Here is a 13,264-nt window from a genome sequence, read left to right as displayed (position 1 = left end):
ATTGATTTGATGTGAAGTAATTGATTTGATATGAAGTAATTGATTTGATGTGTTCTCTTTTCGGTCAACCTGGTATTTCTCTTTCCAGTTGATTTGTGTCATTTCTCTTCAGCCGATGTGGGTGTTTTCCCTTTCCAGTCGGGCTGATGTTTTTTCCCTCTTAATACTTGACCTATTTGGATCTGTTTGCAGACTATCGCCTTTACTATCCTCTATATAATAAAATATACCTTCAGTCCATTTGTTTGGAGTGGAAAGTGTCTTTTACGTCTCCAATCGAATCCCCGAACCTCTCATAACAGACGGCAAGCCCAGAGAGAGCTGTTTCCACCCTACTACAACATGTAGATACAGCACAATAAAATTATAACCTCACCGTTGGCACTTCTAATATATATTTGTGTTGTAATACCCATTACAATCAATGCACAATGCTGGCCTTTTTCATTAGGGAAATTTAGAAGGAGCTTGGAGGGTTAGATTCCTTTCCCATAATAGTCAACTCAATTTAGATTTATTGATTGACATGTTGTCCACTTGGATCAATTACATGATACTTTACGCTCCAGGGTCTTTGAAGAGAGCCAACTTCTAAATAAGTTAATGTCTCCATCTCTCTCCAAGGTATATATTTCCCCTGACCTAACTCCACCCCTTAGGGACTCTTATAATATCCCTTTTCTGGAATTTCTCACAGGCGCAATAAAACCACTTTCTTTGGGGGTATTCCTTTCCTCGATAGGGATAGTATACTTTCTCTTTTAAGGGAGAACCTGAACCTTTTGCTTCTACAAAATCCCACCATTTTAAAAACAGGCCCTAAAAGGTGAAGAATGAAAGCTGAACATTTCAGTCTTTTTACATCTTTATTTGTAATGTCCCCAAGCATGACATCTCTTACTATAGACCTCTCTTACACGGTGTTTTAACAACCTGTGAATACCTTATAAAAATATAAGGGGGCTGGCACGGTGGCGCAAGCAGTTAAGTGCGCGCGCTCCGCTGCCGCGGCCTGGGGTTCGCTGGTTTGGATCCCAGGCGCACATGACGCACTGCTTGTCAAGCCATGCTGTGGCGGCGTCCCATATAAGATGGGCATGGATGTTAGCCCAGGGCCAGTCTTCCTCAGCAAAAAAAAAAAGAGGAGGATTGGCAGATGTTAGCACAGGGCTGATCTTCCTCACAAAAAAAAAATATATATATATATATGTATATATATATGGAAGGCACTTGTCATTAACACTACAATTTGCTGCTTTCTCTTATGATTTTTATAGACCCAAGTGCCTCTTTATAAAATCTACTACAAAATTGCTTTTCAGATTGCTACTAGCTGTCATTCACATGTTACTGAGTATCTTTTGCATGATAACTGTTTGGCCCAGTGCTTTGTTGCACTAGGTTAGGTAAGCCAAGGAAATCTCCAAGAGAACCAGGGGTGGAGGGTGGAAATTTCCATTGAAAAACACAGCCATTTTGCAACTTCAAAAATATCATTGGCCAGGAGTTGCCCTTGGGAGTAGTTTGTTTGGCATAGAATAGCTTATTTTCCCAGCATGACCTTAGGATATAATTTGGTAATGAGATCATTTGGCAACCTTGAGCTTTAATATACTGAAATTAAATAATTGAATTGGCTGTGGTCTTTAACCTACCTTACTCTTCCAAGGTAGGAATTTGGCCAAGATTATGAATAAACACTTGAGCTTTCAAGACTTCCATTTTGTAATTATAATTTGAATAATATGAAAGGACAACTCTCCTTAGTAGCACAGAGTGTCTTTATATGAACAAATGTAAATTCCTTCATTGTGTATAAAGTTTCCTCTTGAGGCTCAATTCGGGACCAACCCTTTCTATGATCACTGCAGCCAACGTTTCTTACTTCTTGTTTTTACCTCATAAGGCGTACATTGTATTTATCATTCATTTTGACCCGCAGAGACAGCTTTCTGTTCATAACGGCTCTATTTTTCCAACTATCCTTGAAGTTTTTGAGAGAAGGGGCCATGTTTGACTTATTTGGATTTACTTAAACATCAGATTCAAGTGCTGCATACCAAAGAGGAACTCAATCGGTGCCAGTTGGTTGAGTGATTGTAAAGTATCATTGATTCACGCATAGGAATGTCACCAATTCTATGTTTCTTCTTAGAGTCCCAGGTTTACATCTATTTATGCATATAAACAAGAATTCCATCCCACGTGCTTTGATTCCAAAGTCCAATACAATTACAAGTAGCGTAGGAATGGGAGTATTAAATGTCTTATCTAGTTAAAATATTGACCTTAAGGTGCATTAAACAGCAGCTTCCAATAAAACTTTTTTTAGAATTGGCAGTTTTTGGTTTTTCATCTCACCACTGAAATGTATGATTTTCAAATCTAAATAGGGAAACTGATAAATCACAAAGAAGAAAGTTGCCAGCTGATTTTTAATCTTAAGGTGATCAGGTTGATCTTTTACTCAGGAGTCCCCAGTCCTGCTACCTCAATCCCCTTCTACCCAGAGTATTACCCCCATCCGTTACTCAGAAATTTACCATAGTGCCATGTACTGAGTATTTAGCTAGTAATTAAACCATGAGGCTTCTCTATGTTTTCTACACAAAACCACAGCCAACTTATTTTTTCTTTCTGACACAATATCTTTTTGAAAATGTTTACAGATGTAAGTCTATGTACCTTGAAAAAGAAGAAAAGGAAGATGGAAGCAAAGCTTTAGGTCTCGACAAAGATTTACTTGAAGTTGATACTAACGAGCTTCTAAAAAAGTGAAGACAGCGTTACACTATTTTCAGAAGGAAAAAAAACACACTACTAAACAGACATCGTGTTTGAGCCCTCTCTGGTACAACACATAATTACCACTCTTATGGTGTATTCATTTTGTTTCTGCTTAATCTTGTTGTTGAGTTGACTTAATTTAGCAACCAAATGGGACAATGAACAACTAATTTAGACTATAATTCCTGAGAAAATGTTCACTTAGATAACAAAATGCAAAATTCCTTTACTAATCTAGATAGTCATTAGCTTGATGATGGCATTGTTGCTATTGGGGAGACTGTGCTATCTGTTCTGAGATTGCACCTAAATTCTTCTAAATCTTTCTGCTGAAACTAGTCCAGGAGAAGTAAATGGAGGTTGACTTTTGGACTAAAAATGATTGCACCCCAACACTCTCAACCCAGATCTCATCCCAGATCTCTGCATTGATTTAGTGGTAGCAATCTTGGGAAATTTTGCCTGTTCCAAAGACAGCTAGAATGAGTCATTCAGGAGAAGGAGCTCTCAGTGGATAATAAGAGCTTCTATGTCCAAGTCAATTTTGCTGCTAGAATATGTAGCGGTCAGCATATTTCAAAGGTATGGAGAAGTGGTTCCTCTTCCTAAACCAAATGCTCCCACTCCATACAATTTTCCAAGGCAGCGATTTATCATGAAGCCTTTCTGTATGAGCATCTGTCTTTAGTCAACTCCACTTTTTTATTATCTGTTTCTTGTTTTCTTAACGAATGTAATACTTAGTCCTGTGAAACATAAATTATATATATACACATATATAGTACCAACAAAAATTTTATAGTTGCTTGTAAATATAGTATTTACAACATGAAATCTTATATATTTCTCTTATGTTAAGAACAGAATATTCATTTCTCCTCTCTCCTCTGTAGAGATGTGTTCTAAAATATTACTCTTGTGGACACACTCTAAGGGACCCCCAGTGAGTCATGCCCTTGTATAATCCCTTTCTCTTTAGTGCAGACAGAACCTGTGACTGTTTCAAACCAACAGAATATGGCAAAGCTGAGGGGATTTTGCTGTTGTAATGAAGGTCCCTGATTAGTTGACTTGGAGTTAATCAAAAGGGAGATTATCCTGGGTGGGTCTGACCTAATCAGGTAAGCCCTTTAAAGGAGGGTCTGAGCCTTCCCTGAAGCCAGAAACTTGAAGCTGCAGAGACTCTGTGTGTATGTGTGTGTGTGCATGCATGCGTGCATGTGTGCATATTCTTGGCTTTGATGAAGCAAGCTATCATGAATTCTACAGACACAAGGAAATGAATTCTGCCAACAACCTCAGGGAGCTTGGAAGCAGATCCTTCCCTAGTTGAGCCACCAGATGAGAACACAGCCCAGCCTACATCTTAATTTCAGCCTTATGAGACCCTGAGCAGAAAACCCAACTAGCCCATGTCTGGACTTCTGACCCACAGAAACTGTGAGATTATAAAAGTGTGTTTTTTTTTTTATAACTTTACTTATTTATTTTTCCCCCAAAGCCCCAGTAGATAGCTGCATGTCATAGTTGCACATCCTTCCAGTTGCTGTATGTGGGACGCGGCCTCAGCATGGCCGGAGAAGCGGTGCATCGGTATGCGCCCGGGATCCGAACCCAGGCTGCCAGCAGCAGAGTGCGAGCACTCAACCGCCAAGCCACGGGGCCGGCCCAGGTGTGTTATTTTAAGCCACTGAGTTTGTGGTTTGTTATGCAGCAATAGGAAACTTATGCAACAACATTTAAAATGATTATTTATGAAACACTACAAGCATTTCCTTTAAATTTAGGAAGAAGACAAGAATGACTACTCTTGGCACTTTCAACATTGTACGAGAAAGAGCCAAAGGTATTATTGTTTGCAGATATTTTCATTGTTTATCTAGAAACCCCAAGAGAATATATTGATAATCTATTAGAAACAACGTGTCTGCCAAATTAACCTACATATACTCATGGTTTCCTGCATAGAAACCATAATCAGCTAGAATATCTAAGAGAAGAAAATATACTACTTATGATAGCAATAATAACACAATAAAATACCTGGAAATAAGCTTAGAAGAAATGTTCAAAAACTATATGAAGAAAAAAATGAAACTCTACTAAGAAGCATACAAGAAGACGTGAATAAAAATATAAAATGAGTTTGAAATCTAAGGAAATTCAATATTATAAAGATGTCCATCTGCCATAAACTAATTGACCGATTCAGTTAAAAAATAAATTAGCTTTTTAGGCAGAACTTGACAAAATGACATGAAAATTGATATGGAACAGTAAATATAAGAAAATCTTAACTATCTTGAAAATTGTCCTGTGAGTGTTAACCACGTTCCCAGCCCAATTCTGCTCTGAGTCTCATTGAATTCTCACACAGCCCTGTGAGACAGGTGGTATTATCATCCCCATTTTATAGATGCAGAAACAGCAGCTTTGAGACACGAAGTAACTGCCTGATATGTGCTAGAGCCAAGATTTGAACCAAGCATTCCAACATCAGAGCCTGAGTCCTTGACTGATTTTCCACTCTGCTTAGAATGAATTGGGCAGTTCTGCAAGATACTGAAATGTTTTATAAAGCTACTGTAATAAAAACAGTCTTTCTGGCGTAAGAAGAGGTGGTGAAAAGAAATAGTTAAAATAGAATCATGGGGCCGGGCCCATGGCTTAGCGGTTAAGTGCGCATGACCCGCTACTGGTGGCCCGGGTTCGGATCCCAGGCGCGTACCAACGCACTGCTTGTCCGGCCATGCTGAGGCCGCGTCCCACATACAGCAACTAGAAGGATGTGCAACTATGACATACAACTATCTACTGGGGCTTTGGGGGGAAAAGGGAGGAGGATTGGCAATAGATGTTAGCTCAGAGCCGGTCTTCCTCAGCAAAAGGAGGAGGATTAGCATGGATGTTAACTCAGGGCTGATCTTCCTCACAAAAAAAAAAAAAAAAACAGAATCATGATTTCAGACAAATCCTTGTGAAAAATTGGTATATAATAAAGGTAGCCTTTCAAATGAGTGGAGAAAAGATGGATGTTAAATAAATAATATTGGGGCAATTCACCACCCATTTGGAATAAATAAAAGTAAAACAACAAAGCTAGATCCTGGCCTTAATTGTTACACCAAAATAAATTCCAGAGAGGTCAAAGATTTAAATGCAACAATGAAGGCTTCAAAGTACTGGAAGAAGATACACGTATATTGTTATTGTTTTAAATAGTCTAGTAGTGGGTAAAGTGTTTCTGAACACAGCAAAAGAAAAGAAAAAGAATGATAAATGTGACTGTGTTGAAACTTACATCTTCATGCCAAAAAAAAAAGTAACAATCAAAAAAATAAAATGGGGCCTTGGGCCCGGAAGGGTGATGTGGCTGGGGCTTCGCCGGCCTCACTATGTCTGCCATTTTCAATTTTCAGAGTCTGTTGACTGTGATCTTGCTGCTTATAGGTACCTGTGCTTATATCCGATCCTTGGCACCCAGCCTCCTGGACAGAAATAAAACTGGATTGTTGGGTACATTTTGGAAGTGTGCCAGAATTAGTGAACGGAAGAGTCCTTATGTTGCAATATGCTGTATAGTGATGGCCTTCAGCATCCTTTTCATACAGTAGCTTGGGAAAATGCCAGAATTTTATTGTCATCAGATTTCAGTATGAAAAAAAAGGACTTAGCTGCAGAAAATAATGGAAAGAAGGGTTAACCCATTTATCTCTGAACATTGAATGAGATAAATTTCCAGCTGCTGTTCTCTATTTTTGTTATTGGACCAATGTTCTATATAAATAATTAGGATGTAACCATTTGCTACTCAAAGAGTTTAATATGTCTGTAACAATCAGCCTCAGTACTGTCACTACAATATTACATTCTGCAAATGTCCTTCTGTTGTGTCAGATACCAGTTTTTAGTGAGCTATCTCTAAGATACATAGTAGAGAACAAAATTGGTAAATTACTCGAGTTCCTTTCACAGTGATTTGGAAATGATATATCTTTATAGACTGAGACCTTTTTTTGTACTAGTTTTTTAATCGGGAAAAAAAAGTTTCAGTTTGTGTTGGTAAGGATTGCATTCATATTTAATAATGCTTGCTTTTCCTCTGGGCACACCGTTTTGAGCATTAACCACAGTACCTCTACTCTTAGCCAACTGTAGTTTATTATAGGTGTTTAAACTATTTAAAATAAGCCTATGCAGTTCTTAAGGAGGAACATAAATAAGATGTAACTTGAGTAGTATTGCTAAAATGTTCATATTTAACGTAAAGGAGTTTAGAATAGCTGACTGGTGGAGTAGCCTCTGAAACCTCTCTGGTTAAGTATGGATAAATGTCTTAAGCATAAATTTGACCAGCTAACTGTTGTTCTCTAAATAAGACTACATTCTTAGAATGAAAAGAGCAGAATAGAACAATTACAGAATGATAATCCTGTACGTGTTTTTCATTTTATTTTTAGTGTCAGGTCTTCACTTATTTTAATTGCCCCAAAATGCAAACTGTATTCTTTTTGTTGTTTTTTAATACAGCACTTTAAATCTAGTTTATGGTTTGTCTGTCAGCTTGAACTGGAATCTCTTGTATAACTTAGTAGGTGATGGTAAACTGTTTTTAAATCTACTTATCCATAAAAAAAAAAAAAGAATAAAATGGGAAAATATTTGCAACACATATAACAAAAAGAAGAATTTCCTTAACATACAAAAGACTTTAACAAATCAATAAGAGAAAGATGAAAAGATGAACACCACAATAGAAAATTGGACAAAGAATTTGAACAGAGTTCAACACGAATATGGAAATACAATTTTTTTAAAACCTCTTATTGTGAGGAATTTCAAACAAACAGAAAAGAAGAGAGATTGGTTCAATGAACATCCACTTCCACCCTGCACCCATTCCCAGGTACAATAGTCATCAAGTCATCAGCTCACGGCCACTCTTGTTTCATCCATACTACACACACACACACACACACACACACACACACACACACACATACACATTCCCAACCTATCCACCTCTGCACTGCATTATTATGAAGCAAGTCATTTTATCTGTAAATACATCAGAGAATATATTGAAGATTTTTATAATCTTACATATAACGCTATTTTTCCTATTGTATTGGCAAAGATCACTTAATTGGAATTAGTCGAGCTGAGGGCCTTGAAAGAGGGAGAAAACCGAAAAAATATAGCTCATACCTGATACTCTCTGAGAGGGGAAAAAAGGGAGTTTGGGTAAAAGATCAGATATTTTCAGCCTTCCTTCAACAAGTAGAACACTATCAGTCACAACTGCTTGAATACTGCATCTGGCACAAGCGCGAAGGAGGCATTCTTGGAGAAAACTGGCCAGGAGAAGACTTGGGTTGAGCAGGAGTCAGGAAAGGTGTTTGAAATCAATTCTTTATAAGTGCATTATCTATGTTCCAAGTATTCACAGTCTGGGGGATGACGGTGTTAGCCTGCAAACTTCTGGAGGCAGGCACCTCATCTTTTCTTCTGTGCTAATGCCGTACAGCATATTTGCCGGTAGGTAATCAACAATGATGAAGGGATGCTTCAGTGGACACACCTTCCCTCACTTGCTGACTGACCTTGATGCATTGGTTCCCAAACACACTTATCAGTGCAGAAGCTCTCTGTGGCTTCATATGAATAAAACGAACAGCAATAATTGAGAGAGGGCGGGGCCTTCAGGGTTACTGAGCACATTCAGAAAGGTATGCTGCCCGATACGGAGAACAGGTTTCCTCCCTGAGAACTGCCCATGAGTCACTTCCCTCATTGGATCAATGCTGTCATGACTTTGTCTTCCTTATAGTTATGTCAGGGAGGGAGCTGGTGATTCAACAAGCAGAGACCTGACTTCTGGGCGGACATGAGTGGCTGTGCAGGGCATTAATAGTATACATTTCCTTTAAGAAAGTCTGAGTGAGATGGATTCGGTCCTGGATGAGCTGGATGAGAAACCCTGTTGAGACTGAATCCACAAATGTCACCTCCCAGCCAGCTGACCTCCCTAATCTCCAAAGCCCTTGATGATGAGCAGGGAGACTTCATTTTGTTCAACAAACCTCAGCTATTTAAGCACATACTCTGTGTGTATGTGTAGGGAGTGAAGGCACAGAGGGGGTTGCATAAATGATGAGGATGATAAGATGGAGTCCTAGCCCTTGGTGATTTTACAGTCTGGAGAGGAAGAACAGTATGCGGGTGAGGCTGACAGTTTTTGAGTATCTGCTTTGCTCCAGGCACCATATTAGGCACTTAGGCATTATCTAAGGACGATTCGAGGTCCCAATTGCTCTGTGAGTTCAGAAAGGTTTTGAAGCTTTCGTGAGGAACTAACATTGGAACTAGCACTTGAAGAATAGGTATGATTTTAACAGGTTGAATGGGCGAAAGCAGCTGAGGGAGAGAGGACGTATTAATCAAATAGGGGCTGTGCTTCAGGAATGGGGAATATGCTGTTTGGCTCTGCATGCCGTTTTCTAAAACGTTACCACTGCTGCAGTAGCCTCCTGCTTGATCTTCCTGCCTCCTCTCTCTCCTTAGCTTATTCTACAAACAACTGTGAGATTCATCTTCATAAAACCAGTACCTGACCAAATCAGGACGCTACTGTCTACTCTACTTTCTTCAAAAAGGAAGAAAGTTAGGGAAGGAGAGAGGGAGGAGGGGACCTCTCAATGAGTCCTCACTCCCTACAGAACAAAGTCCAAACTCCTTATCATTCAAAGCCTTGAGCACCTAGCAGTGCCGATTGGTGAATTTTTAGCTTCCTCCTCTGCCATGCCTTCCCCCACAGCTCCCCCTGCTTGCCACATTCCAGCCACCTGTCAAACGTGTCATATATTTTACTCTTCTATGCCTTTATTCATGGCTTTCCTTCTGCCTGAAATGGACTAGCCTCTGTCAAAATCCGTTTAAGATTTTAAGATTCAGTTTAACTGACACATTCCCTAAGAAATTCCTAACTACTCATTCCAAATTAAGCGTTCTTTCTTCTGTGGCACCACAGCGCAACCTGCCTCTATTCTAGCACTTGTCACTGTCTGTCTTCTGACACTGGACCTGGAGTCAGGTGACCTGGGCTCAAACCCCCAGCCCTGCCACTTAAGAACTGTATGGATTGGGGAACTTCTGTCTCTTGGAGGCTTAGTTTCCTCATTTGTAAAAACGAAATATTTAAGATCTACTTCACAGAATTAAGAAATAATATATGTGAAAGTACTTTGTAAACCACTGCACGTGTAACATTTTTACATTTACATTTTTAAACAAGTTGTATTGGGAAAACTCAGTTTTTCCTTCCTATGTAGGGAAAAACCCAGTTCTTCCCTACTATGTCTTTCTTCCCTGCATGCCTCCTTTCCCTCCACAGAGCACACTTCACTTCTGACTTGCTGGTCACCAAATGTATGGAGGCTTTTTTCTCCACACCAAGCAATTCTCTGCGACACCAGCTGAGTGCACTACAATTTAATTCAATTCTGACACTATCTGCCTGGAGATAGCGTCAGATCCCACAGGTTAAGGGCTCAGTCCCACAAGACTCCTACCCACCCCCACCACCACCCCACACACACACACTCTTCAGATGCCAGTTGCAAGCCCAGGATGTCACTTGGGCTTCTGACCAACCAGCTATAGATCGGAGGTTCCAACCACCTCCTCCTCAGTTCGATTAATTTGCTAGAGAGGCTCACAGCACTCAGAAAAACATTTTACTGGTTTATTATAAAAGGATATAATTGAAGATGCAGATGGAAGAAATGTGCAGGGCAAGGGACGTGCAAAGGGGCATGGAGCTTCCATGCCCTCTCCGGGCGCACCCCTCTCCCTGCACCTCCACGTGTTCACCAACCCAGAAGCTCTCCGAATCCTGTCCCTTTGGAATCTTACGGAGGCTTCATCACATAGGCATGATGGATCATGAACTCCATTTCCAGCCTTTCTCCCTTCTCAAGAGAATGCGGGCTGAGGCTAGAAATTCCAAGCTTCTAATCACGGCTTGGTCTTTCTGATGACCAGACCCCATCCAGGAGCCATCCAGGAGCCCACCCAGAGTCACCTCATTAAAACAAAACACTCTTATCACCCAGGAAATGACAAGGGTTCAGGAGCTCTGTGCCAGGAACCAGGAGCAAAGACCAATATATATTTCCTATTATCTCACACATGTAAAAGGTAAAAAGTTTCTACTCTACTATAATATAAGCTTCCAAAGAATGGGAATTTTTCTTAACTTATATTTTAAATAATTACCAAAGAGTTGCAAAGATATAGAAACAATCCCCGTAAACTCTTCGCCCAAATTCCCCTACTGTTAACATCTTAAATAACCATGGTATATCTATCAAAGCTAAGAAATTAGCATCAGTATAACACTATTAGCTAAAATACAGATTTTAGTCAGATTTTTATGTTTTTCCACTGTCCTTTTTCTGTTCCAGGATCCAATCCAGAATCCCATTTTGTATTTAGTTGTCACGTCTCCTTAGTCTCTTGCAATCTGTGAGTTTCTCAGTCTTTCATCTTTCATGATTGACGTTTTTGAAGAGCGCTGGTTAGGTATTTTGTAGAAGCAGAAAAACCCTCAATTTGTGTTTTTCTGGTGTTTTCTCATGATTAGACTGAGGTTATGGATTTTTGAGAATACCACAGATGATACCCTCCTCATTGTATGTTAGGGGGTACGTGATATCAACATGACTTATTATTGGTGAGCAAAGAGGAGTTTTTGCCTGTTTGTTTCAGATCCAGCATCTAAAACAGCTTGGCACACAGTGGTACTCAATAAATATCTCAGTGAATTTTCTTTTCACTATCATGTGTCTGTGTTTTCCACTAAATTGTAAACTTCTAACTGGCAAAGACTATATCTCATCCATGTTCATAGTTTCCTAATGCCTAGTAGACTTACATTTAGTGAGAGTTCAGTGAACTTTTAGGGATTGAATTGAAAGGTAAATTGGATTCTGGTTGTATCTGCAGGCAAAATCAAGTTTGGTAGTCAGCCATAAGGAACCAGAGACTTATTTTAAGCAGCTCAGTTAAATGGTTTAGTACTTATTAAGTGTCTATTATGTGCTGACGTTCTAAGGGCTGGAGTCCCTACAGTATTTTATCAGTAACTGGAAGGGGACAAGGGGTGGGAAGGAGCACTGGTAGATGCAGGCAGAGAGAGGGCTTTGAGCTTTGAGCCTGATGATGGAGATTTACTGATATCATTCTAAGAAGAAGAAACCAGAGAAGGAAGTTTAGGGTAGAAGATAATTAATTTGGCTTTAAATGTGCTGAATTTGTCTTGTGGGAAACCCTATGGTTTTTGGAGATCTCTGGGAGGTAGTTGTAAATGCTGGGCAGAGGACAGGACAGGCCCAGAGATTTAGATTTCAAGCCATTTCTATTCTAGCCATATCTGAAGCCCAGGAAGGGGATAAAATGAGTCGAGATTGAGTAGGGAGAGAGAATAGGACATCAGATTCTTGAGGAAATTCTGCTCTTAGGAGTAAGAAAGGGAGACAAAGAAGGAGATACAGAAAAGAACATTAGGACACTACAGATTTCAAGAACTGGGTAGTTGACAATATCAAACAAGAAGGAGGAGGGGAGTACTTTAACTATTGAGGAGATGCCAGCTGATTGGAAAGAATCAGGGAGTGAGTGGAGCGGTGAAACATCTATTTTGCTTTCCTCTGAGAAGGTTAACTACGAAAGGAAGAAAAAAAAGAGGATTGTGGCTGCACACAATAGAAAGGCCTAGAAAAAGTCTTATTTTAGTTCTGCCACTAATCCCTGATTTATGTGATCTCGTGTAAACAACTTGACCTCTCAAGCTATTAACCTCCCTTGTAACTATAACTGGAACAAACAATATCTGATCTACCAGATTCAAGAGACTTATGTTCAGGAGGCTGCTTCCCCATCAGACGGTAAGGTCATCGAGGGCAGCGGCCATACAGATATTAATATTCACAGGGCCTCACAGAGCCATGACAACGACCATGGAAAAATGCTTGTTGGATGAAGCGTAAAATGTGAGCAATAACAAGCGCTGAGCTAGAGACCATAATTACCCCAGTTTACAGAGGAAACGGAGTGCATGAGGCACAGAGGCGGGCCCAAAGTCCCCGAACAGTGGGTCTAGGAGACGGGATGACTTTTTCACTCAAAAGCCATTAGAGCGACAAAGCACGCTCCATGATGTGCAGTGAAAGGAGCCAGAGCCAATAACTCATTTCAAAGTATAAGACAGGAAAAAGTAGAAAGCAGAACGATTCCCGGCCGGCAACAGCCTCTCCGCCCCTAGGCTAGAGGCGCCTGCGCACAGCGCGACTTCCACCAGGCCTCCACGGGCTCCCGGCCTCGCGAGACCGCAGGCTGAGGCGAGACCGGGGTGGCTGAGGCCTGGTAGCGCGCATGCTGATGACGAAAACGGAAGTGCCGAAGCCAGAGGCGGGAC

The 13,264-nt window shown here is 40.3% G+C and overlaps 1 pseudogene; it reads left to right on the top strand.

Annotated features, from left to right (window-relative positions):
- The first annotated feature begins 6,140 nt into the window (after window positions 1-6,140).
- On the top strand, window positions 6,141-6,505 carry LOC101388308 (protein kish-A pseudogene; annotated as a pseudogene).
- Window positions 6,506-13,264: the final 6,759 nt, after the last annotated feature.

Source organism: Ceratotherium simum, chromosome 14 (genome assembly GCF_057802395.1).
Source record: "Ceratotherium simum simum isolate JZ-2026a chromosome 14, ASM5780239v1, whole genome shotgun sequence".
In the NCBI taxonomy this organism is placed as follows: Eukaryota; Metazoa; Chordata; class Mammalia; order Perissodactyla; family Rhinocerotidae; genus Ceratotherium; species Ceratotherium simum.
Note: the sequence above shows the minus strand (reverse complement) of the source record. Positions and strands in the feature narration are given on the sequence as shown.